Source organism: Chaetodon trifascialis, chromosome 17 (genome assembly GCF_039877785.1).
Source record: "Chaetodon trifascialis isolate fChaTrf1 chromosome 17, fChaTrf1.hap1, whole genome shotgun sequence".
In the NCBI taxonomy this organism is placed as follows: Eukaryota; Metazoa; Chordata; class Actinopteri; order Chaetodontiformes; family Chaetodontidae; genus Chaetodon; species Chaetodon trifascialis.
In genome coordinates, this window is record NC_092072.1 from 24,380,492 (window position 1) to 24,406,277 (window position 25,786).

The following is a 25,786-nucleotide window of genomic DNA, read 5'->3' on the forward strand; positions in this document are numbered from 1 at the left end:
CTTCTAAGTGCAGCCAGGAAGGATTATCCACCGTATCTATCTGTTCACAATTCCAGTAGACAAGAGCCCTGGAGTTAGCTGCCCAGTAATGATGTTTCAAAATAGGTAGACCCAGACCTCCTTTCTTAAGTGATTTGTGTAGGTGAGCCTTGGCTATCCTATGCGACTTGTAACCCCATGCAAAGGGTATTATGATGGAATCAAGCTTCTTAAAGAAGGATGCCTTCAAGTGGATGGGAAGATTTTGAAAAAGATAAAGGAACCTGGGTAGGCTCACCATCTTAATTGCATTAATCCGTCCAATCATAGATAAGGGCAGTATCCTCCAAGACTCAATGTTTGCTTTGAGTTTCTCTATTGCCTCTGAAAAGTTATATCTAAAAAGATATTTTGAATTCCTCTGCAGTTTGAGCCCCAAACAGGTAAAATAGTCCTTTACTACTTTAAATGGCAATTTTTTCAAAAAATCTTTAGCAAATGAATCCACCAACGGCATGAACTCACTCGTTCCCCAATTTATGACATACCCAGAGATTTTCCCAAACGAATTAATGTATTCCAACAAAATGGGGATAGAGGCTTCCCTGATGCCGATTGCTAGGGGCTCTTAGGCAATGTTAAAAAGCAAAGGGGACAATGGGTCTCCCTGGCGAACTCCACAGTGCAAGAAGAACGGACTAGATTTATCCCCATTTGTTAGAATAGAGGATTTGGGGTTAGTGTGTAGTATTTTGACCCATTCAACAAATGTGTCACCCAAACCAAACCTCTTAAGTGTCTCAATTAGGTAGGGCCATTCAATCATATCAAATGCCTTGTGGGCATCTAGAGATAATATAGCAGTGTGATCATCTTTTCCGTAAGCAGCATACAGAATATTGAGAATTTTGCGGACATTACAGAAGGAGTGCCTTCCCTGGATAAATCCAGTTTGATCTGGGTGGACAATAGTTGCTATATGCTTTCCCAAACGATTTGCTAAAACTTTAGTAATTATTTTTAAGTCATAATTGAGTAGAGCGATGGGCCTGTAACTGCCAGGATCTCTTTCATCTTTGTCTTTTTTTAGTAAAACACAAATGTTTGCTTCACTAAGAGAAGATGGGAGTCTCTTGTCTCTTAAAGTGTTCCAGTGGGGAAGGCTTTAATTGCATCCTGTAGCTCTAACAGTGAAAATTCCAAATCCAAATTCTCCCTAGTGGCTTCATCTAATTGTGGGAGGTTAAGTGAGTCAAAAAACTGATTGATATCCTCCTCTGTAGCTGTTGTTTTGGAGGTGTAAATATTTGAATAAAATTCTTTGAATCTTGTATTGATAACCTTTAAGTCTGTGAGCATCTGACCAGAGTTAGATTTAATTTTGTATATGGCTCGTTTTGTCTGTTCTCCCTTTAACTGCCTTGCCAATAATGTTTGTGGTTTGTCTCCAAACTCAAAGTATCTTTGCTTGAGTTTAAGGAGTAGATTGCCAACTTGCTCACTCAAAATTTTATTATGTTCATATTTTAGTTTAAGAATATTATTGTAATCTGACTGAAGGAGAGTGCTTCTATAAATCGTTTCTGCAGCTGGTAGTTCTTTCTCAATCATTTCCAATCTGTCCCTTTTGGCCCTTTTCAATGTTGCTTCATAAGAAATAATTTGACCTCTAATATATACTTTGAGTGTTTCCCACAATATTGAGTCATTCACCTCACCATTATCATTGATCTCGAGAAACTGCAGAATGTGCGTCTTAATATAGTCCTTAAATGTCTGGTCTGCAAGTAAAGAGGAATTGAAACGCCAGCTATATGTTTTCCTGGGGAGAGATAAATGAAGGTTAAGACTGACTGGTCTATGATCTGATATAATTATGTTGTGATGTTTCGTGTGGTCTATGTCAGAAATAAGCCTGGAATCGACTAAAAAGTAGTCTATCCGTGTATATGATTTGTGCACGTGGGAATAAAAGGAATAGTCACAATCTGAGGGATGTTGAAGTCTCCAAATATCTACGACTTTCTTAGATTTCATTAAATTGTTAAGAGTTTGCACAGCAACAATATTAGGTGCAGGGGCAGAAGACAGCCTGTCCAAATATGGATCAAGGTAACAATTAAAATCGCCCCCAATCAATATTTGGCTTAAATCGTCATCTGCAATCATATCAAACACCCTACGAAAAAAACAGGATCATCCGTGTTTGGGCCATAAATATTTACCAGTGTAATAGGGAATTGATTGATGTGCCCACTTAAAATAATAAATCTGCCATTTGGATCAATTGTGGATGAATGATAACGAAAAGGTACAGTCTTACGGAAAAGTATAGCTACGCCTCTGGCTTTGGATGTAAAAGGTAAGTGATAAACCTGTGAAATCCAATTAGCTCTAAGTTTTCTATGCTGTGTGGCTTTAATGTGCGTCTCTTGAAGAAATATGATGTCTGATTTGAGTGACTTTAAATGTGCAAAAACTTTGCCTCGCTTTATTGGGTTTCCCATACCCCGCACATTCCAAGAGACCAAGGATATGAAATCAAAAATATACAGTTGGAAAGTTGGAAAAAAATATCATCAAATTTGCTGATATTTTACTTGTATAAAAGAGTCTTTATGGCCTGGCACCTCCTCCGCTCAATGAATTCATTAAACAAATTCAAAACTTATCTACCAGATCCACCTCCAGGGGGGATTGTAGAGTACCATACAGAAAGAGTGCCTTTGGGCAGTCAGCCATTTCTAATTGAACAGTACACACCTGGAACACTGTACCCATAGAACTCAGGAACATCACATCTCTCAAGTTGTTCTCCAAATCAGTAAAACAGTGGTTACTGGACAATCAAACCTGTTATCATGATCTGGATAGTGTCCTCATTTTTCATAACATATGCTAGGATTTAGGTGCTTGTATAGTACGTTCTTTCACTGTCTTGTTAATTGTGGTTGTGTGCTGTGGTTTTTGCTTATGTGATTTGCTTTGTGCATTTGTGTGTCTTCTTTTGCCTGCGTGTTTTGGTCTGTGTTATGTTTTAAGTCCTTTTTCTATAGTGCATTTTGAATGTTTTTGTTATATGGTTAGGTTATAGTCTTTAAATCTTGCTGTTTCTGCTATGTGCTTTATGTGCTTTTGTCTGTGGTTATGTACTTGCTTTGAGCTTACGTGCTTTCTACATATGTTTATGTTCTTTTCTATGGACCTGCCATCAATTCGCTTATATCCGTGCTTATGTGCTTTTGTACTTCTGTATGTAATTTTAATGCCTGTTCATATATATATGTATATACCATCAACCTGCCAGGGACTGCAGATGAAAATTAGCCTCTATGGCTAAATCTGGCACATTTATGTGACTTAAGTGATCATGTTATTTAATGTGCATTGTCCCTTCTTAAATAAAATAAACATAAACATAAAAAAAAAAAAATGGCAAAACTTGAAATTCTCAAAATAAGAAGTACAAGTGGAAAGGTTTATAACGGAATGAAATCATATTTGCAAAAGGCACAATCGCAGCAGTTACTTAATGTCAATGCAGATGAATTCATTCTAAAACAAACTGAAACAAACACAAACATTCAAACTATTCAACTTCATATGAACAAAACCAAATGCAATTTCATATGAACCCCCCGTTCAACATACATGAATCATATGGACAACTAGGAGTTCTGGAAACCAAAGATGAAGTTCTTGGTATCAAGAGGGAACAAAACAAAATAACAATGTTGCTAATATGACAGCAAGGCCTCTCAGCTCTACCTAAGAGAGAGATCCCAATCTATGATGGTGATAATCGTACACTCGTTGAGAAGAAAATTTCAAACTGGCACTCCATGTCACAAAGGTTGCTGACCCCTGCTTTACAGGAACCTGGTCTCTTTGTGTTCTAAGGGTGGATTTTCTCTCACAAAGTGGTTGAGTAACAGGCCTGGAGTGCTGGAAGTCATCCCAGAGAATTGCAGAGCAAAAGGCATTGAAGGATTGGACATGGAGCTGGACTCCCTACCTGTAGAGAGAGTGCTGGGTGTGGAATGGAGCATTAAATCAGACTCCTTCAAATTCAAAATGGTCCTTAAGGACAGACCATTTACCAGAAGAGGAATCCTGTCAACGGTCAGCTCCATCTATGATCCCCTTGGAATGCTGAGCCCTGTTATGTTAACAGCAAAGAGGATCCTGAGAGACTTGTGCAGGAGAGGGATAGGCTGGGATGATGCTGTGCCTGAGTCAGTCTCTAAAGAGTGGTTGGAGTGGCTGCAACAGCTACGTCTGTTGGAAAGATTTGAGAAGATGTATGAAGTCCCCAGGCTTTGGAGAAGTAACTTTAGCCCAGTTGCATCATTTCTGTGATGCATGTGAACATGGACACAGAACAGTGACTTACCTGTTGTTGTAAGCCAAGAATTCAGAAGAAGTACACAGTGCATTTGTGATTGGAAAGGCTTGAGTCGCTCCTTTGAAATGTGTTACAATCTCCAGGATGGAGCTTATCGCTGCAACTATGGCCAGCCGCATCGACATGCTGTGGAGGAAAGAGTTACAGATGAATCTTTTGGACTCAGTCTTCTGGATGGACAGCACATCTGTTCTGAAATACATAAGGAATGAGACTTCACGGTTTAAAGTCTTTGCAAATCAGGTCTCACAAATCCTCAAGGTTTTCTGTCCTGCTCAATGGAGGTACATGGACACCAGCAGCAATCCAGCAGACATGGCCTCCAGAGGCGTGAAAGTTAATGTACTTGTCGCTGATGCTACATGGGTGGCAGGACCTCACTTTCTTTTGCATCCTGAGAGCCAATGGCCTGTTGCCCGGGAAGACCTCTATGACCTTTCACTTGGCGACCCTGAAGTCAAAGGAATGGTTGCAGTGAATGTTACTCAGGCCATGCAAGAACTCGTAACTCATCTGATCGAGTGCTTTTCCTCCTGGATAAAGCTAAAGAAATCAGGCAGGCAGAGGATTAAAAGCTGGCTCATGTCCTGTGTAAAGAAGAGAACAGTCAGACAGTAACATCTAACCTTTGCACAGTCTGACATCAACAAAAGAACAACAGGCATCATCCGTAGAACAGGAAATGAACGATTTTAAGAGGACAGCGGTGCACAGGATCCTCACAGTGAAAGACCTGGACCAAGCTGATCTAGCCATCATCAAGTTCTGTCAGGGAAAGAGATTTCTTGAAGAGCTAACCAGTCTGGTAAAAGGGCAGCCAGTTAAAAGGTCCAATCACCTCCATAAGCTCTGTCCACAGCTGCAAGAGTCCTGAGAGTTGGTGGTCGGCTCAGTAGATTGTCTATGCCTGTGGAAGAGAAGCATCCTATAATCATGACAAAAGATCTCCACATCTCAGAGCTCTTACTTGGACACGTACATCAGGAAGTGGGACATGGTGGCCACAACCATATGCGGTCCAAGCTGAGAGAGAGAGATACTGGATAGCTGGTGTGAGTTCAGCCATCAGGAGAGTGCTATCCAAGTGTATCATCTGTCACCACCTGAATGCTCTGCCAGTTTACCAGCAGATGGCAGATTTGCCTCCTGAATGAATTGTCTCAGATGAACCACCATTCACCCGAGTGGGAGTTGACTGCTTTGGCAGAGTAGAAGGAACATGGTAAAGCGGTACGATGTTCTATTTATTTGCCTCGTCATCAGAGCAGTACATATTGAGGCTGCATCATCATTGGACACAGACTCCTTTATTAATGCACTGCCAGGAGAGGACAAGTTTGGGAGCTATGCTCTGACAATGGAATGAACTTTGCAGGAGCAGAGCAAGAGCTGAGGAAAGCTATGGAACAGTGGAATCACGTGGAGATCCATGATGTCATGCTGCAAAAGGGAATCCAATAGAGCTTTAATCCACCTGCTGGCTCGCATCATGGGGGAGCTTGGGAACTGTTGATCCAGTCTGTGAGAAAGGTTCTCAGTTCAACCTTGAAGGTACAAAACTTGGATGAGGAAAGCCCTTGTGAGATTGAAGCCATAATAAACAGCAGACCAATCACCAAAGCCTCCTTGGATCCAAATCCATCCTGGAAGCATTGACACCTAACCACTTGCTACTCTTGAGGACCTCACCAACACTGCCACCAGGAGTGTTCAAACCCACAGATATTTATGCAAATAGGAGGTGGAAACAGGTCCAATGCATGTCTGACCTCTGTTGGATAAAAGAATACCTCCCTCAACTGCAGGAGCATCAGAGATGGACAGGAGTGAAAAGGAATCTTGTCGTGGGAGACCTGGTCATTTTAAGAGCACCGTAGTTGACATCCGGTAGGTTATATTAGAGGCTGCTTCACCGGCACTGGGAGGAGAGAGGCGAGTTTGGGTAGCCGTAATTTTTGTTGACCGCTTTTGTTAACGCTTTTGTTCTTTTGTTTGCTTCGATACAGTCAACATCATATGTGCATGTGTAAAGCCACTGTAGTAGCTAATGTGTTAATAAAACTCCAAATGGAGTGGAATGTGTGCTTCTCTGGAACAGCAGCAGCGTGTCATACAAAATACACAGGACCTATGCTCTGCCTCACAAGCAACTTTTTAAGGTACTGGAAAGCCGCAATATGGAGCATTCCACAACTTCCCCAATACTTTGTTGCCCCTGCCCCAATTTGTTTGACACCTGCTGCTGGTATCAAATTCAGAATAAGCATATGTTTACAAAAACATTATATATATATATATATATATATAGTGGGGGGGGGAGGGTGTTTAAGAACCAATGAGTTAGTTAAAACCCTCCAACTTTATATTTTCATAACAGACCTCTGACTAGTTTCTTGTTAATGAAAAAGACATCAACTATTCCAGTTTTTACAGGGTTTTATCTTGGCATAATAATTCTGTTTCTCCATTATTCATATCTATCCTTATGAATGCAGTCACACAGAGGATAATCTAGTGCTCATTACAGACTGCACCATAAGTGTGATTAGAATGTGATACTTCACGTGCCACACCTTTTGCTTGGTACTCATGGTGTATTAAGGCTGTATACCAGCTCAGCAACAAAATTACTTTTTATTTTGAAAACCTAATCAGCTCAATTTGAATATTTGATATTAAGAGCACCCTCCAGTTAAATTCCAAGTAAAAAAACAACATAATGGTTGACGCTAAAGCCTTGGGTTTTGGACCCCTATTGGAGATAATCTGAGATGCAGATGAAGTTCCTTTAGATATTTACTGTATTCATTGCTTAGTTGTATTCGATATTTTGTATCTAAAAATAAATGTAAAAGTTCGACAAAATAAACTCAACTCCATTCCACATTGCTTTCTTTTACAGAGTTTCAAATTACTAGAGAAAGGGTTCTCAAATTTGTCACTCAAAGGTCATCCCCTGTGTGCCTCAGTGGCCATTTGATTTGAGTTTGTTATAGTTTCTTTATTTTTGATGATGATTTTGGAGGACAAATGGCCACTACACAAAGTAAAAAAAAACTACCCAAAACTGACTTTCTTGTCAAGGACTTGTTGAAGTTTGAATTGCACACAAGGTGAAGAGGATTTTTGGATTATCATATGTACACTACTCACAAAAAGTTAGGGATTAGGGCTGACCCAAAAAAATTCGAAGCTTTGATCGATGGCACAGGATTTGATTTTGAAAAAAAAAAATTCGAAGCTTCAGCCTTTTTTTGTTTTGGCGTGGGGGGGTTGGGGGGGGTGGACTTCAACGCAACATACGTTTCCAGCTATGGTTTTCACTCACCAACTCCTCCCCTTGGCTACAGACAAGAGCAAACATGACCAAGAAATCAGATCTGCGGCTGCACTTTAAAATATCAACCCTCAAAAGGCTGAGTGCCAGATTTGCCAGAAACAATTGGCATACTGCGAGGCAACAACCAATTTGGGAAATCACCTGAAAAACGTAAGTAATAATAAGATTGTACACAAGCCACACATGACTAAAGCTAACATTATATACAACACTTGACTTGATGTTCAAGAGGATTTCGGACAACAGAAAGCAGGCCATAACAGATTCACTAGTCACGTTCATTGCTTAAGACCAATAAATATCATGGAAGGGAGCGGATTTAAATACTTAATTAAAACACTGGAGCCAGGGTATACTTTGCCCAAGCGAGAGATTATTTCACATGCTCTTGCAGAAAAGCACAAGTGCGTACGCAATAAAGTCCTTAGTGAAGAAGTGCTCTGCTATTAGTTTCACAACAGATATATGGACAAGCTCATCTGATAAACAGCGACTGGGAGTTAAAAAAATACGCGTTGGAAACTAAGTCAATGGAGGAGAGTCACACAGCCAGTAACATAGAAGAAAGACTGGGAGAGGTGGCTGTCGCTTATGCTGTATCTGCAGATAAGAGAGTCACGGTTGTTCATGACAACGCAGCCAATATGATTCTGTACACCGACATGCTGAAACAGGAGGAGGTGTGGGGTGTCAAGGGTGTGCGCTGTGCAGGACATGCACTTAAGCTTTGTGTTAACGCAGCACTAAAACATGACCATGTATTATGCACAGTGGCTGCTGGAAGGCGACTTGTTGCGCATTTTAAAAAAAACTGCAAAAACATCCACAGCATAAAAAGAAAAACAGCAAGCACAGCCAGTCCCAGTGCACAAACTCATACAAGACGTCGCAACTCGCAACTCAACGTGTTTCATGCTGGAGCGTCTTTGTGAGCAAAAGTAGCCAATTTCAGCTGTCCTAACTGATCCCAGCGTCACCAAAAAAAAAAAAAAAAATGACAGAAATCTTGACCTGACATCAGCCCAGTGGATCATTGCAGAGGAAACTGTTGCAGTCCTCAAGCCCTTCATCACTCTGACTGAACTGCTGTCACAAGAAGAAAACGTGTCCTTATCAGCAGTGGTGCCAATGCTGACAAATCTTAAAAGACAACATTTAAGAGAACAAGATGATGACAGTGCCAACGCAAAAGCTCTAAAAAAAGAAACTGGTGGAGGAAATTGATAGGAGGTGGTGCATCACAGACGCGACTGAGCCTACTGTCCTCGGTGCAGCCACTGACCCCCGGTTCAAACAGTTAAAATAGTTATCTGAGGAGGAAAAGCAACAGGTGCACAGAGAGGTGACTGCGTTGGCTGAGAGCTTGGCATCAGCTGGCGAGGATGAAGGAGGGAGCGAGGTGGCTTCACCCATAAAAAGAGCCAAAACGGACCAAGAGAAAGAATGGGACCTCCTCCTGTCAATGGATGAAGATCCATTGACGTGCTGACGAGCTGAGGTAAACGTATCGTCTCACTTCATGTTTCTGGTTGCTGCCTTAGGAGTAGCGTGCGTTTGTCGCTCTTGTTCCTCTGAGTGTAATTTGCTCTGTGTTTTGTTACGGCGGCCTTTTGTCCGCACTCTAAAGTAACATTAGTTCTGCTCAAGCACCCATAAGTCTGTTTATTTAGCGACCGTCAATTTTATTTGTCTACGCGCTTGTCTGCTCTGCTAGCTACACCAGCTTAGCCAAGCAGCTAGCGATGGCTTCTCTCTGTCCCTCTCCAGCTCTCTCCTGCTTGGTGTGTCACATGTTTAGCTACTCCTCTGCCTCCTTTAGTGATACTGGTACATGTAATAAATGTAGTTTATTTGGTGAGTTGGAGGTGAGGCTTAGTGAATTGGAAGCTCGGCTCCGCACCATGAAAACCAAACCATTAGCTGTAGTTAGCCAGGCCCCCGTAGCTGGTGCGGACCGACCAAGTGCAGCTCCTGCTAGCCGTCCCTCGATAGCTCCCGAGTAGCCGGGAAACCAGGGAGGCTGGGTGACTGTTTGAAGGAAGCATAGTCACCACCAACCACTTCGTGTTTCTAACAGGTTCTCCCCACTCGGCGACACACCCGCTGAGAAACCAACTCTGATCATTGGCAGCTCCATTTTGAGAAACGTGAAGTTAGCGACACCAGCGACCATAGTCAAATGCCTGCCGGGGGCCAGAGCGGGCGACGTCGAATCAAATTTGAAACTGCTGGCTAAGGATAAGCGTAAATACCGTAAGATTGTGCTTCACGTCGGCGGTAATGACACCCGGTTACGCCAATCGGAGGTCACTAAAATTAATGTGGAATCGGTGTGTACATATGCTAAAACGATGTCGGACTCCGTAGTTTTCTCTGGACCCCTGCCAAATCTGACCAGTGATGATATGTTTAGCCGCATGTCATCATTCAATCGCTGGCTGTCGAGGTGGTGTCCAGCAAACGGTGTGGGCTTCATTGATAATTGGCAGACTTTCTGGGGAAGACCTGGTCTGATTAGGAGAGACAGCATCCATCCCACTTTGGAGGGAGCAGCTCTCATCTCTAGAAATCTGACCGATTTTATTTATGAACCTAACCCCTGACAACTCAGAGTTGAGACCAGGAGGCAGAGCTGCAGTCCTACACGCTTCTCTGCGCCTCCATTAGAGCAGTTACCCACCCAACACTCCATAGAGACTGTGTCTGCCCCCCGACCACGTAAACTAAGTAAACCAAAAGTACAGAGAAGAGGAGTTAAACATCTAATTAAAATTAAAACAACCTCTGCAAGAGGACAACAAGATAGGAGAATTAAATGTGGACTCCTTAACATCAGATCTCTGTCCTCTAAAGCTGTTCTAGTAAATGAGTTAATATCAGACCAAAATATTGATTTATTTTGTCTGACTGAAACCTGGCTGTGTCCTGAAGAGTATGTGAGCCGAAATGAAGCTACTCCTCCGAGCCATATTAATACCCACATTCCTCGAGGCAGCGGCAGAGGAGGTGGAGTTGCAGCCATTTTTGACTCAGGCCTTTTGATCAACCCTAAACCTAAACTCGACTATAACTCATTTGAAAGCCTTGTTCTCACTCTTTCTCATGAAAAATGGAAAACAGTGCAGACAGTTTTATTTGTTAGAGTATACCGCTCTCCTGGTCCTTACTCCGAATTTATAGCGGAGTTCTCGGAGTTTCTATCAGGTTTAGTCCTTAAAGCAGATAAAGTAATTATTGGAGGTGACTTTAATGTACATGTCGACGTTGATAATGACAGCCTTAGCATTGCGTTTATCTCAGTATTAGACTCAGTTGGCTTCCGCCAGAATGTACATGAACCGACTCACTGTTTTAACCACACCCTCGACCTTGTTCTGACATATGGCATTGACATCGAAGACTTAATAGTCTCCTCACAGAATCCTCTTTTATCGGACCATCATTTGATAACTTTTGAATTCATATTACCAGACTACCAGCCAGTAGGCAAAAATTCTTATACCAGACTCCTGTCTGATAGTGCTGTAGCTAAATTTAGGGATATGATCCCATCAGTATTTAATTCAATGCTCTGTTTCAATACAACAAAGGATTCCTATGCTAACGTTAGTCCCTCCCAGACTACCTGATTGATCATGCTACAGGTTCATTGCGTGTGACACTTGACTCTTTTGCTCCCCTAAAAAAGAAGATAATTAAACAGAGGAGGTTAGCTCCATGGTATACTCCTCAAACCCGCAAATTAAAGCAAAATTCATGGAAAATAGAAAGGAAATGGCGTTCTACCAATTTGGAAGAATTTCGGGCCGCCTGGCAAGACAGTCTTAAAATATACAGGAAAGCCCTCCGCAGTGCCAGGGCAGCCTATTACTCTGCACTAATAGAGGAAAATAAGAACAATCCCAGGTTTCTCTTCAGCACTGTAGCCAGGCTGACAGAGAGCCATAATTCTGTTGAACCATGTATTCCTTTAGCTCTGAACAGTAATGACTTCATGAGCTTCTTTAATGATAAAATTCTAACTATTAGAGACAGAATTCATCGGCTCCTGCCGCCAACAGGTACTGTTTTGTCTTCAAACACAGAAACTGTAGAAACTGTTACTCAGTCTGTCGCAGTTTTAGATCGTTTTACTCCTGTCGACCTTCACCAACTAATTTCAATAATTTCATCATCAAAATCATCAACCTGTATTTTAGATCCAATCCCGACTAAGCTGTTTAAAGAAGTATTACCTCTAATTGACTCTTCAGTATTAGACATGATCAATCTCTCTTTATCAACAGGCTACGTACCACAGTCCTTTAAAGTAGCTGTGATAAAACCGCTACTTAAAAAGCCTACTCTTGATCCAGGGGTTTTAGCCAACTATAGACCGATATCCAACCTTCCCTTTCTCTCAAAAACTCTTAAGAAAGCAGTTGCCAATCAGCTGTGCGACTTTCTAAACAATAATAGTTTATTTGAGGATTTCCAGTCAGGATTTAGAGTACATCATAGCACAGAGACAGCACTGGTTAAAGTTACAAATGACCTTCTAATTGCATCTGATAAAGGATTTGTCTCTGTACTAGTCTTATTGGATCTTAGTGCTGCATTTGACACCATTGACCATGGCATCCTATTGCAGACACTGGAACACTTCATTGGCATTACGGGAACTGCGCTAAGCTGGTTTAAATCCTACTTGTCAGATCGCTCTCAGTTTGTACGCGTTAATGACAACTCCTCTGTGCTCACTAAAGTCAGCTATGGAGTTCCACAGGGTTCTGTGCTTGGACCAATTCTATTCACCTTATATATGCTTCCTTTAGGTAAGATTATCAGGAAGCACTCAATAAATTTTCATTGCTATGCAGATGATACCCAGCTATATTTATCAATGAAGCTGGAAGAAACCAGTCAGTTAACTAGACTACAAGCATGTCTTCATGACATAAAGACCTGGATGACCTGCAATTTTCTGATGCTAAACTCGGACAAAACTGAAGTTATAGTAGTAGGCCCTAAACATCTTAGAAAGTCACTTTCTGATGACATAGCAGTTATGGATGGCATTGCGCTGGCCTCCAGCACCACTGTAAAGAATTTGGGACTTATCTTTGACCAAGACATGTCCTTTCACTCCCATGTAAAACAAATTTCAAGGACAGCCTTTTTTCACCTACGTAATATCGCAAAAATCAGGCATATTTTGTCTCAAAATGATGCAGAAAAACTAGTCCATGCATTCGTAACTTCCAGGCTGGATTATTGCAATTCTTTACTATCAGGCTGCCCAAATTCGTTGCTGAATATTCTCCAGTTGCTCCAGAACGCTGCAGCACATGTTCTGACAAAAACCAGGAAGAGAGTTCATATTTCTCCAATACTAGCCACTCTGCACTGGCTCCCTGTAAAGTTTAGAATAGAGTTTAAAATTCTCCTCCTTACTTACAAAGCCATAAATGGCCAGGCACCTTCTTATCTTAAAGAGCTCATAGTACCTTATTGCCCCACTTGAACACTGCGTTCCCAGAATGCAGGTCTACTTGTGGTTCCTAAAGTCTCAAAAAGCAGAACAGGAGTCAGAGCATTTAGCTATCAAGCTCCTCTCCTGTGGAACCATCTTCCAGTCTTTGTACGGGGGACAGACACTGTCTCTACATTTAAGAGTAGGCTTAAAACTTTCCTTTTTGATAAAGCTTATAGTTAGGGCTGGCTCAGGCTTGTCCTGGACCAGCCCCTAGTTATGCTGCTATAGGATTAGACTGTCGGGGGACCTCCAAAGATACACCGAGCTCCTCTGTCCTTCTGTCCCTCTCCATCTGCACGCTTTCATGTCCTACCACGGCGTGTTACTAACTTAGCTCCTTCCCTGGAGTCTCTGTGCTTTGTCGTCTTGCAGGTTACACAGTGGCTGAATCTGGATTGTGGATTGCAGCTGCGTCTCCTGCCTTGGCCCTGCCTGACATCCACTGCAATTGCTACTGCTGTTATTACATCCACTGTCACTGTTACTGTGATTGCATGTCTCTCTCTCTCTCTCTCTCTCTCTCTCTGACTGCATTTCTGTCTGTCTGTCTGTCTGTCTGTCTGTCTGTCTGTCTGTCTCACTCTCCCTCTCTTGCTCTCCCTCTCTCACCCAACCGGTCAAGGCAGATGGCCGCCCAGAAGCAGTGAACACAGCAGTGAATGAATACCACTAGCTCAGGTAGGATGTGCTTTAATTCGTTTCCTTTAAAAAAAAGAAAAAGAAAAAAGAAACCTACCTCAAATGACGGCTTAGATTTTAATTTGTTCAATTTTAATAGAGGCAATGCTGTTCATTTACGATTGACAGATTGTAGCATTGTGTAATTGTTGTGTTATTATTACGCGTCAAATGATGGAGACAGGTCATAGCGTTTATTTTGTTTATGTTAAGGAAAGATAAGCAACCCCGTTGTTATTTAAGACTATATGTGCACTGACAGATTGTGTTTTATTTTTTGCAATTCTTGTGCTTTTATAAACCCTCAGATGAAGGCTGGAATTTGTTTTTGTACAGTTGTATTTTAATGAAGGGAAGAGGAACAATGCCGTCTGTTTATCGTTGTTTTTTTTGTTTTGTTTTTTTTTTTGATGTGAACTAAAATAACTGGAAGCAATGTCTGCTAGGCCTATAAGATTTCATGTTAAGGTCCACTTTGTTTTTTAATAGATTGGTGGGTGAATTGAACAAATAAAGGCCGGCCCCAATAGAGGCCGAGTGGAAAAACAAGTCATAATCCAGTCTGATTGTTGTCTGATGAATGACTAAAAAAGATTCACAGTAGGCTATATCAGAGAACGGGGAGATTATTGCCACGGGTTATTTCTTATTTGAAATGGATAAAGGTATTCTATAGGCTATAGCCAACTGGTGAGCTAAGGGAGGACAGCCTATTGTGCAATTTAAAAAAGAAAAGAAAAAATCTCTGACAAGGAAATGGAAAGCGCGACACGCAACTGAGTATAGATTATCCTGCTTAGAACATGGACGACTAAATCTTTCAAATAGGCTGTGTGACATTTTCCATCGGGCTGCTCGAGTGTGGTGTCAGGTGACAGTTCTAATGCTCTGAGTTGTGCATATGCCTGATCTGTCTGCAGCTTGCGCAAGGGTTTTAATTTTCTGTTCAATCAATATACTAGCCTACTTATCAGCAACCAGAAGAGTTTATTTTAGTTTGGGAATATTTTCATCTTAAATCTAGTATTGTTTTTAGGTTTGGAGTGTACCCCCCCACTCTTCTTGAAGGGCGACCCTCAGGTCATTGAGGTTCTTGGGCACAGAGTTAAGAGCCTCTACACAGCAACTCAGTTGATCCCATAGGTTTTCTACGGGATTCAGGTCTGAAGAGAGTGCAGGCCACTCCATTTAAGGAGTGGCCTGCAGCCGTTCCCTAATGATGCAAACTCGATGAGCTGGAGCATTGTCGTCCATGAAGATGTAATTAGGCCTGTGTTGTTCATGCAGGGGCACAATGACTGGATTAATGATGTTATTCAGATAGTATGGGCTTGTCATTGTACCATTCACAAAGTGTAGGGTAGTTCTGTATTGACTAGACACACCTACCCACACTGTAACACCACCACTACAAAAGGCTCGTCTGGTGACAACAGAGGCTGATGCATAGCGTTCTCTTTGACGTCTCCAACATCGTTGGCGGCCATCATTTCTGCTCAACGTGAATCGACTTTCATCAGAAAACAGCACTGAGGCCCACTGGTCCCTCGTCCAGTGTAAATGCTCCCTGGCCCATGCAAGACGATGACGCTTATGCCTGGTGGAGTGGTCAGGTACCCTTGCAGGTCATCTAGCACGCAGACCACGCTGATGTGAATGATTTCGAATGGTCTGAAAGGACACTTGGGTGTCTCTCACCACCCTTAAATGTGCCTGGAGTTGAATGGCATTCATCATCCGGTTCCGCAGGGCACTGTTCACAAAGACGCAATCATCAGTGTGGGATGTGGCCAAAGGACGTCGACTTCTATGCCTTTCTGTGACTCTTCCAGTCTGTCTGTATCCCTGTTGTAACCCACTGATGACACTCTGTGACGCTCTAAACTCAATGGCCACTTCTCTCTGTGAACATCCTGTTTGAAGCCTGGCAATGGCAAGGTACTCGATCATTTGTTAGGTGTCGTCTTGGTCTCATGATGTCAAAATGTGAACAGCCTGATGAAGAGAACTGTTTAAATATCAATTCCGGTTTAAATACCAATTCTAATTGAACCAGGAAATTTATTGGTCAATTCATGGATCAAAGACCTGCTGTGAATTTTTGCCGTTCAGCTCCTTGTTTCTGATTCTGGACAGGGCTGCATTAAAAAGGAAGCTTTTGTTGGAAGCCAAGGAGCAGGAATTAAGAAGGGAAAGGGAAAAGTTTCTGACGACCCTAATGACCTTGAACCCCTTGCACCAAACCACATTCTTCTGTTAAAAGGAAAAACCATCTTTCCACCTGAACTCTTTGAGCAGCGTGAACTATATATCAGAAGAAGATGGAAGCAAGTACAGTATACTGCAGAACTCTTTTCAAAAAGGTGGACATCTGAATTCTTATTTGTGATGCAGGAAAGACAATGGTGGGTTCTCCATCCAAGAAGATCCTGGCTGAGTACTGAGTATCAAGTCTGACTCCAAAGGATTTGTCCACTCTGTCTGCCTCTGAACTAAGACCAGAGTCTTAGAGAGACCTGTGACAAAGATCTATGCTTCTGGAGGCTACAGGAACATGGACATTTATTTTTTCTCAATATCTATCCTGTCTTTCTCTGTCTGTTTTTCTTGCAGAGTATTGGAGGGGGAAGAATTAATGCAGTTAGGGTAGAGTTAGAGAGAATAGCTCCCTTATAGAGTTAAAAGTAATTGTGAGTTTATACTTTTAACAATTAGGGGCCGGAATATTGGAGCTATTTATTGTTCCTGTTATATTTAATGATGAAGTATTCATTTTTTTTGCATTGAAGAGTATTTTTTATAAATTATTGTCATTTTGTTTGTTTAAATTTATAGTATCATTATTTCAATTAATTTGACTATTTCTTAATGCTTTTGTTTGAAGCCACAGAACACCAGAGATCTATATGTAGGAGTAGGCAGGTAAAGGAAGAGGAGACACCGGGGAGGGCTTATGGTTTTATACTAGGGCAAGAGAGGCAGCAGATGCCATCATCCTTTGTTTGACTGTTTGCTTGCAAAATGGTCAAATAAACGGCAAGAAACATTTTTTTTTTTATTGTCTGGACAATGTGTGACCACTAATTTATGCATGGTCTGTCACCTTTGTTACCAGAGGTGTGTCCTGGAACCTGTAAAAAATGCACAAAGGTAGTGTGACCGGATAAAAATTAATGTTTTGCTTATTAGCTCTGTAACGTTAATATGTTCACACTTTAAACTGTTGGTCAACTTTTTACGCTGGTAATATCTCCATGCTATTATTAGCTCAGAATGTGTGTGTGTGTGTGTGTGTGTGTGTGTGTGTGCACGCGCGCACCAGCCGGGCGAGCGGCCAAGCCTGTAAATTTTCCTCAGAGTTTGCACCCTTGGTAAGCGGAGTGAGGTATGTATAAATTGTTTACAATTATAATTACAATTAGTCATTTGGCAGACGCTTTTATCCAAAGCGTATGAATATGAACATATGAATTGACACACCAAAGGCACAGCAACAGGGGCAGCTTTGGGGTTCACTGTCTTGCCCAAGGATACTTCTGCATATGGACTAACAAAGGCCAGGGATCAAACCACCGACCTCCTGATTGGTGAACGACAACTCTACCTCCTGAGCCACAGCCGCCCCTTTACATTATCTTTGGTGAAAATACAGTATTTGCGCGATGTTTTTTTTTTTCCAATTTTTTTTGGGGGCTTTTCTAGCCTTTATTGTAGAGAGGGTTTCCCTTTTTAAATCACACTCCACCTGGAAGATTGTGCAGGTGGATTCACCTCACATCCCGACCACATTTTACCATGAGTCAATGCAAAGTACCTCATGAATGTCTTTGCATATAAATATGCCTGCTGATCAATGGCATTTTACGTTTGATCATGGCAGAGAAAAGAAAAAGAAATTTTACGGAGACCGAAATCGAGGTGCTTATGGTTGAGGTGGAGGCCAGAAAGAATATTTTGTTTGGTGGTCACGAATAAAATAAAAAAAAAAAAAAAAAAAGAGTGGCAGCATGTCGTCACCACAGTGAATAGTTCCAGTGCCACAGAGCGATCTGTGGCAGAAATTAAAAAGAAGTGGTCGGAAAGTGGCATGGCACCGTCGAAGCGCATCTGCTACTGGTGGGGGCAAGGGTGCACCCAAGCCCACACCGCTGGACACGATCACGTGCAGCGCTTGCCTGCAGCCTGCTTCCTACACTATTGTGAGTCAGGATGAATGAGTTAGGTGTTGACCCAGGCCACCGTGTCACTACATTCGTCAAGATCATGTCCGAGGTACGAATAATTTGTATATTGAGTGAATGCACATTTTTTCGGTTCACATAAGCAAATTCATTTTCACTCGGGGGCTTATAGCAATGTGAGTGCTGTCAATTGCCCCAATTACATTTGGGAAACCGGACATTGCTGCAAATTGCCTTTTAATGTTGGCCTGTTCACCAACAGTGTAAGGAAACCTGATGTATCAACTGGTCATTTTTATAATGCCATCCAAAACGGCTGGCATTATGGCGCTGAGGGATGGCTGCGATATCACAGACCTAAGGACATAATTTAACTGAATTATATCATACCCAAAAGGGGCTTTAGACAGACAATGTAACATCAAACACTTTCCTGTCGGCTAATTCCCGCTGAAAGGAGCCAGTCGCCAGAAACCCCAGAATGGTCAGCACCTGGATATGCACCAGGATGGTGCGGTTCCAGCGGGTGGGTCTATCTAACACTAGCCCCAGTTCAGCACACAGATCCAAGAGCACCGCTCTAGGGAATCTAAATATGCTTATCAGCCAGTCATCATCATGGGCCAGGAAATCTCTGTGGTCCCTAAAACTTCTCTCCATCCTGATCTTCCATTATATTCAGAGGACGGTTCAATTTAAAATAAAAATGTTTCAATTGAATGTATTTTTCTCCTGGTCCTTATTTTAAATAGGTCATAAAAAATATCAATAATTATCAATATCGACCAATATAAAACACTTATATCGCAATAGAGTTTTCAGCCATATCGCCCAGCCCTACTATAATCTATGCAATATTTCAGTACATAAAAGTCTGTAGGTACATAACAGCCTGTAAACACTACTTTCCCATAAATAACAGTCTGTAAATACTATTTATCTTTTTTTTTTTTTCCTTAGGAATGACTTTTCTCTTTCTATCCCATCCTTTTGTATATACTTGCTGTGTTAACTGCATGCACTTGTTGTCTTTTTAACTTTTTATCCATTTTGATGCTGCTAAAAGCTAAAAATATTTACAGCTCAGTGCTATTGTTACTGGGTGCTATCATTTATAATTTTCGAACAGAGCATTAACAATCAAGCCAGATTTGGAATGAATTAATGTGAACCAGTAACTTTGTGTAAAGTTAACACGTAAAGACTCGGAAGGTTGATATGGAGAAATAAACCCGAATATGATGAATCATCCTGCTTATTGCATGATTTACGAGTGAAATTATAAATTTGAGACAATAAGTTACTGGTTCACGTTAACTCAGCCCAAATCTGGCTTGATTGTTAATGCTCTGGTTGAAAATTATGAGGACAGTGCATTGTTTGGGGGGTAACGTTATATGTTTCATATTTTGCTGTTTAGTGCTAACTAATTAGCACTGGTCCACTTCTAATCCCAGAAACGATAGCACTAAACTAGCTTCATCGGCATGTAAATATCTTTATCTTGCAAGCTAAAGCACTAAGTATGTGAGTTCAAGAAATGTATATTGTATAAAATGATCCAATGTTATGAAATAAATAATGGCTATGCATTTTATTATTGGCGTTACCTGTGCAGGGCTCTCAAGTTTTGAACTGAGTTCAGAGTGAGATTTGGCGGCAGCAGTGAGGGGTGGGGTGGGGACGGTGGTCTGATCTGATAAATGACACATAAATTGGTACAAATAAAAATATTTATTCAATTCAGCATTTCTTAGTGCAAGTGTGTGTGTATGTGCCTGCACGTGCGTGTGCTGTGTCTGTAACCCCCTCCCTTCTCCATCCTGCTCAGTGCGTAAAAAAAACCTAAGTGGCTCCGGCTCCCAGGCAGGAGACTGCTCTGATCGTTCACTTCAAAAAGCGGCTCTAAGAGCCGTTTCGTTCGCGACCGACACATCACCAATTCCTCTACCTGTTCCACTGTTTTAAAAAATAGTGGTGCAACTTGGTGGGCGTTATCCTGGTAATTTCTCTGTGTGAGAAATACAAGATATGGCGTGTGAGCATGTGAATGGGTTGAAATGCGTGTGTCTCACGCCCAATGGGTGAGACCTGAGAGCTTTGCCAGTGAAGTCTCTCCCGGGATGGTGGCATTTCCCTACATGTTTGCGTCTGGGGCATGCGCATGTGCAGTTGGAGGAATCGCCAATTGATTACTTTCTCCTGTGACAACTTAAGGGCACTGAGCTATCACTCAAGAACTCACTAGCCAATGGCGACGCACCCCTGAAAAAGCCCGCCCACGTGAGAGGTTTGTGTCAGAATCGCAAACAAAAACTCAGGGAGCATGAACGAGAGAGCTGGCAGCGTGACTGCAAAGCTAACGGTGAGAGCAAAAGTCTGAGCAGTGAGAAAGAAACAGAGGATATGATAAAAAGTAAAAGACTAATAGTTTACTCAATTGCACAAATAATTTGTTTGCAAGTTACAAGTTTTACTTTTGAGACGACATGTTTTTTGCTTCAGTGAGTTTTTATTTTTGTTTGATACTGAAGAAGTTTTGTTTGATTATTTTGACACAAATCTGATTCCATACAACATTAGCTGGACAACAGCTAATGTTAGCATTCACTTCCTAATTAACATTACTGTTAGTGTTACAATGAGAGTGTTACAATAGGAAAGACATAAATTAATTTTGAAATATCAAGCAACCTCTATGATAGCAAGTTGAATATCTTTGGTTCATGGACTGTTTGGCAGAGAGTCAAAACCCCAAGGTCACCCCTAGATTTCAGCTTGGTCTCTAGGGAAATTATGACCAAAAAATTCATCAATAAATCTTTCTTACAAAGAAATTTTTTGATGACTAATCAAAAATGGAAATAATTATTAGTTGCAGCCCTAAATTTTACACTGCATGTTATCTGGGCAAAGGTCTTTAAAGCTGCTTATGTTCTCACATTAAACAATGATACATCTGAGACATTTGAATCATTTTGTCAAATTGTTTTCCTTATCAATATTTAATCTTGTATCAAACCATTTTTTAAAATCATACACCATTCACATTCTATCACCAGTCACAGTTGTGCAGAAAATGTTAAGTCATACAACAGTATGTCATTTATAATATGGCCATTTCCTTTTGGAGTATGACTGCAGTAACGCAAACATGTCCACTGGAGGACAAATGTTTAGAGTAGCTGATTCACAGTGAACTGCATTCACCAGCCCTGAATCAAGTTTCTGTTGTTAGAGCAGCAAGGCTGTAGATGACTGTAAATAAACATCTGATCCAAAAGATGATCAGATCTCCAGAGAGAGCAATAATCAGATATTCAAAAGAGCAGTGTATGCTGGAATCTACTTTTAACAAGCATAAGCTCTATTGTCATGTCTGACACAGGAGTAAATTCGGTGTGTCATAGACCCACCTTTATACTGGTCGTCTTCTGTTCCCTAACCAGCACAGGAAGCTGAACTGGAGCCAATTCACTCCTGGGAAGCCACAAGTTGTGCTTCATGATGGGAAAAAAAACATAGTCTATGCAGATAACACAGCATGGTGTGGAAGGGAGGAACCATGGCAATAAAAAATATCTAATATTCAGCGATGCAAATGCAACACAAGCAACCCACGATTTATTTTTAAAGCAGCCCAACAGTGGCAGGCTGAACCCGCTGAAACCATCTTAATTCAAGGATCCAGATATGAGAAATAACCATATAACTGCTTCAATCGACAGGAATAAAGCGTTTTATCTTTACCTCAACGACGGACAGTCACGGTCTGCCGTGCCGTACCAGACTTCCCTAATATTGTATTTTCTGTGTGGAGGCTACAGACAGACAGGAATGTGTCTGACCGTGTTATTGCATTCCTCTACAACACACACCAGCTTACCATACACGTCATTTATGAAACAGAAAGTCACAGCAATCACCGCGTTAATTTGATTCAGCTGCCCTACTGCAGCACTGAACGTCTACTCGCTTATTAGTAAACCCGAGGAGAGTCTCTTTTTTATACATTCCTACAGTCTAAGTTTTTTGTGATTTAAATTCAACAGTCCAGCGGTCGGTGAGTATAGGAAACTTGCCTGTATTTCTCGTATCCTGTTGCAACTTGTTCATAGTTTGAAGACACGGGGCATCCAAATAATTTGGATTGAATAGTCTCCAGGGTGTGCACAACTAAACTGGTAGCTCGGTTCCAACTCATTCACACCAAGCAGAGGAGTAGAAAAGGACACATCGCTGTGTTCACCAGCTCCTCCGGGCTGTCTTACAGAAAGCTCCAATGGGACAATCGAATCCGTCTGACTGTCGTCGCGCCACTCTGTTCTGTAGTCGGCTAGGGGCCTCTTCTGATGGACCAATACAGTCAAGTGAGCAGCAATACCTCCGCCTCAGCGTGAAACCCGTGTTTTTCAAAATAAAAGCATCCATCGTTTTTCCAACCCAGTGTAGGGGACACCACGCCCCGCTTTACGAGTGTCTCGACCGCTGCGTTCCCATGGAAACTGCTCTCAAGCGAGTCACTTCTCCAGGGCCGTAATGGAAAAAATGGGTCACTGAATTTGTTGAATTTAATGCTACTGTTTGTCAGTGGTGACTAATGGAAAATGTTATTGTTGTGAGATTTAAGTTAATGTCACTATGAGGCTACTGTAGCCAGAGTAGGAGTGTACGTGATGATGTCACCGGAGGGGCAGTTCGCCTAAAAATGTGTATGTACATTAGCAGAGAGCTAGTAGCAAGTACGGAACCACGTTGCTGAATAAAGCTGTGTTCGAGATTCATCCAAGTCTCCCTCATTATCATGACATGGTGTCAGAATTGAGGACTTCACGTTGACGTCGGAGGCGAGATGGCTAAGTTTGGTCCCCCGGAGCCGTTCGACTTTTCTCGCCCGGCAGAGTGGCCGGTGTGGAGGCAGAGGTTCTCCCGGTTTAGAGTTGCTTCCAAGTTGGATAAGGAGAGTGGTGAGGTCCAAGTGAACTCTTTTCTTTATTCAATGGGGAGAGATGCAGAGCCTATCTACAGCTTGTTTGTGTTTCCTGCTGCCACAGTAGCTGTCCCACACCCCAAGTTTGATTTTAAGACGGTAGTGGAGAAGTTTGATGAACATTTTGTGCCCAGACGTAACGTCATACATGACTGTGCCTGCTTTCACAAGCAGAACCAACGGGCCGGTGAGACCGTGGAAGCCTTTGTCCGAAGCCTGTATGAGCTGGCGCAGCACTGCGAGTTCGGCAACAGCAAGGATGAACAGATCCGTGACCGAATCGTCATAGGAATACTGGACAAAGATGTGTCACAGCGGCTACAGCTCGAGGCGGATCTGACGCTGGAGAAGGCGGTCCAGCTCGCGCGTCAGAGCGAGCAGGTTAAACAGCAGAGCGCGGAGCATGTGGAAACCAGAATGAATGAGGTGAGACACAAACAGCGCAGCAACACAAGATGGAGCCGTGATAAGCTGGGACAGCCCCAGAGTCAAAAATACGGTGACAGTAAACAAAGCTGCCAGCGGTGCAACAGAGTGCATGATAAAAACGAGAGCTGCCCAGCCCGTAACAAAAGATGCAGGAAGTGCAACAAGATGGGTCATTTTGAAGCGGTATGTAAATCCAAAATGCTAAAAGAAGTCAGAACAGAGAGTGTGGAGGATTCAGAGGAGGATTCATTTTTCATAGGTGGAATTTTCCTTGGTTCTGTGAGCGATACAAAGCTGACTGTCATAGTTGAGCCTGACTCAGACACCGACTGGGATGTGAAACTGGAAGTAAATGGCAACCCAGTCAAGTTAAAAATCGATACTGGAGCCGACACGACGGTTATAACAGAAGAGACATTCAGTAGATTACAGCCGAGGCCCAGACTGACTGTTTCTAAGCTGCCTGTGTACAGTCCAGGCGGGAAAGTTTCATGTGTGGGAAAATTCATCGCCAACAGCACGTACAAAAAGCAGAAATATCAGTACTGGATCACTGTGATAAAAGGACAGTACACAAGTGACCTACTGGGAAAGTCAGTTGCAAAACGAATGGGACTGGTTGCAAGAGTGAATGAGATCAGCCGCAGCCTGAAAAAACGATGTGTTCGGAGAAATAGGACTGCTGAATTGTGAGCCTGTTAAGATAGAACTGACAGATGATGCAGTGCCATACACTGTGAACACGCCACGCAGAGTCCCCTTTCCTCTTCTACCGAAAGTAGAGAAGGAGTTAAGGCGCATGCTCAACTTGGGAATCATCGAGGAGGTCACTGAACCCACCGATTGGTGTGCACCGATGGTGCCTGCCCCAAAACACAACAAAGACGAGGTCAGAGTGTGCGTGGACTTAAAAAGACTCAACAAGGGAGTAAAGCGAGAGCGCTACATTCTACCCACACTGGATGACATAACACCCAAGCTAGCTGGAGCTAAGGTATTTTCGACGCTGGATGCATCAAGTGGATTCTGGCAGATCCCATTGGATCCCAGCTGCCAGAAATTGACGACGTTCATAACCCCCATGGGCAGATTTTGCTTTAAACGTCTGCCGTTCGGAATTACATCAGCACCCGAGATCTTCCAGCGGCTCATGAGTAATCTGCTGAAGGGCCTGGAAGGAACTGTTGTCGTGATGGATGACATCCTGGTCTACGGGGCTGACAAGGAGGAACACGACCACCGCTTGGATGCGGTGCTACGTACCATCAAAGCTTCAGGTCTCAAGCTTAACAGAGCAAAGTGCCACTTCAGACAGACTGAGCTACAGTTTTTTGGGCACATCATTGGCGCTGATGGAGTGAAACCGGACAGCAGCAAAGTTGAGGCTATCACCAAACTGCCCGCTCCCACAAATGTGGAGCAGCTTCGCCAGGTACTTGGGCTCATGAATTACGTGGGCAAATTCCTTCCTGGCCTGTCCACCATGCTGCACCCGCTCACGAGCCTGCTCAGAAAAGAGACAGCATGGGTCTGGGGTGAGCTTCAAGAGAGCGCATTCAACAAAGCCAAAGTCACACTAGCAGCAGCACCAGCTTTATGCTATTATGACGCAGGCCGGCAGACTGTGGTCAGCGCGGATGCCAGCAGCTACGGCCTGGGCGCCACCCTGCTGCAGGACCACGATGGAGAGTTGCGAGCCGTTGCCTTCGCCTCCTGCACCCTCACCGATGCAGAGAAACGATACTCTCAAATTGAGAAGGAGTGCTTGGCAAGCGTGTGGGCCTGTGAGCGCTTCGCCCGCTACATCCAGGGGATGAGTTAAGTACGTCTCCAGACAGACCACAAGCCCCTGGTACCATTGATCAACAACTACGATCTGGATAAAACGCCACTGAGGTGTCAGAGGCTGCTTATGCGGCTAATGCAGTTTGATGTCATCGCAGAGCATGTCCCAGGCAAACAGCTGGCGGTGGCTGACGCACTATCAAGGCACCCTCTGGATGGAGATCACAAGTCAGACACGGATGATCAGGTCAGAGCATATGTGAACATTGTGGTAAAGAACAAGCCAATCACCTCACCTAAGATGGAGGAAATCCGCAGAGCCACGCAGGATGACGCAGATCTTCAAAAAACGATCAAGTTCATCAGAAGGATGGCCACGAAGAATGGCAGAGTTCTCACCACTGCGAGGATTTTTCACAGCCAGAGCTCACCTTTCTGAATCTGATGGACTAGTGTTGTACCACGATCGCATTGTTGTTCCAGC

General features: G+C 42.7%; 1 protein-coding gene and 1 pseudogene across 2 annotated transcripts in view; one reads left to right on the top strand and one right to left on the bottom strand.

The window, feature by feature from the left end:
- Window positions 1-22,452, bottom strand: part of tmem200b (transmembrane protein 200B) — a 34,344-nt gene extending 11,892 nt beyond the window's left edge. Inside the window, exon 1 of one of the 2 annotated variants that reach the window (XM_070985147.1) lies at window positions 22,181-22,452. The gene's annotated coding sequence lies outside the window, so the exon portion shown is untranslated. Of the gene's footprint in view, window positions 1-21,848; window positions 21,936-22,180 lie in introns of those variants that run through there. The other variant, XM_070985148.1, reaches the window with a different exon arrangement.
- On the top strand, window positions 12,523-13,419 carry LOC139345632 (uncharacterized; annotated as a pseudogene).
- Window positions 22,453-25,786: the final 3,334 nt, after the last annotated feature.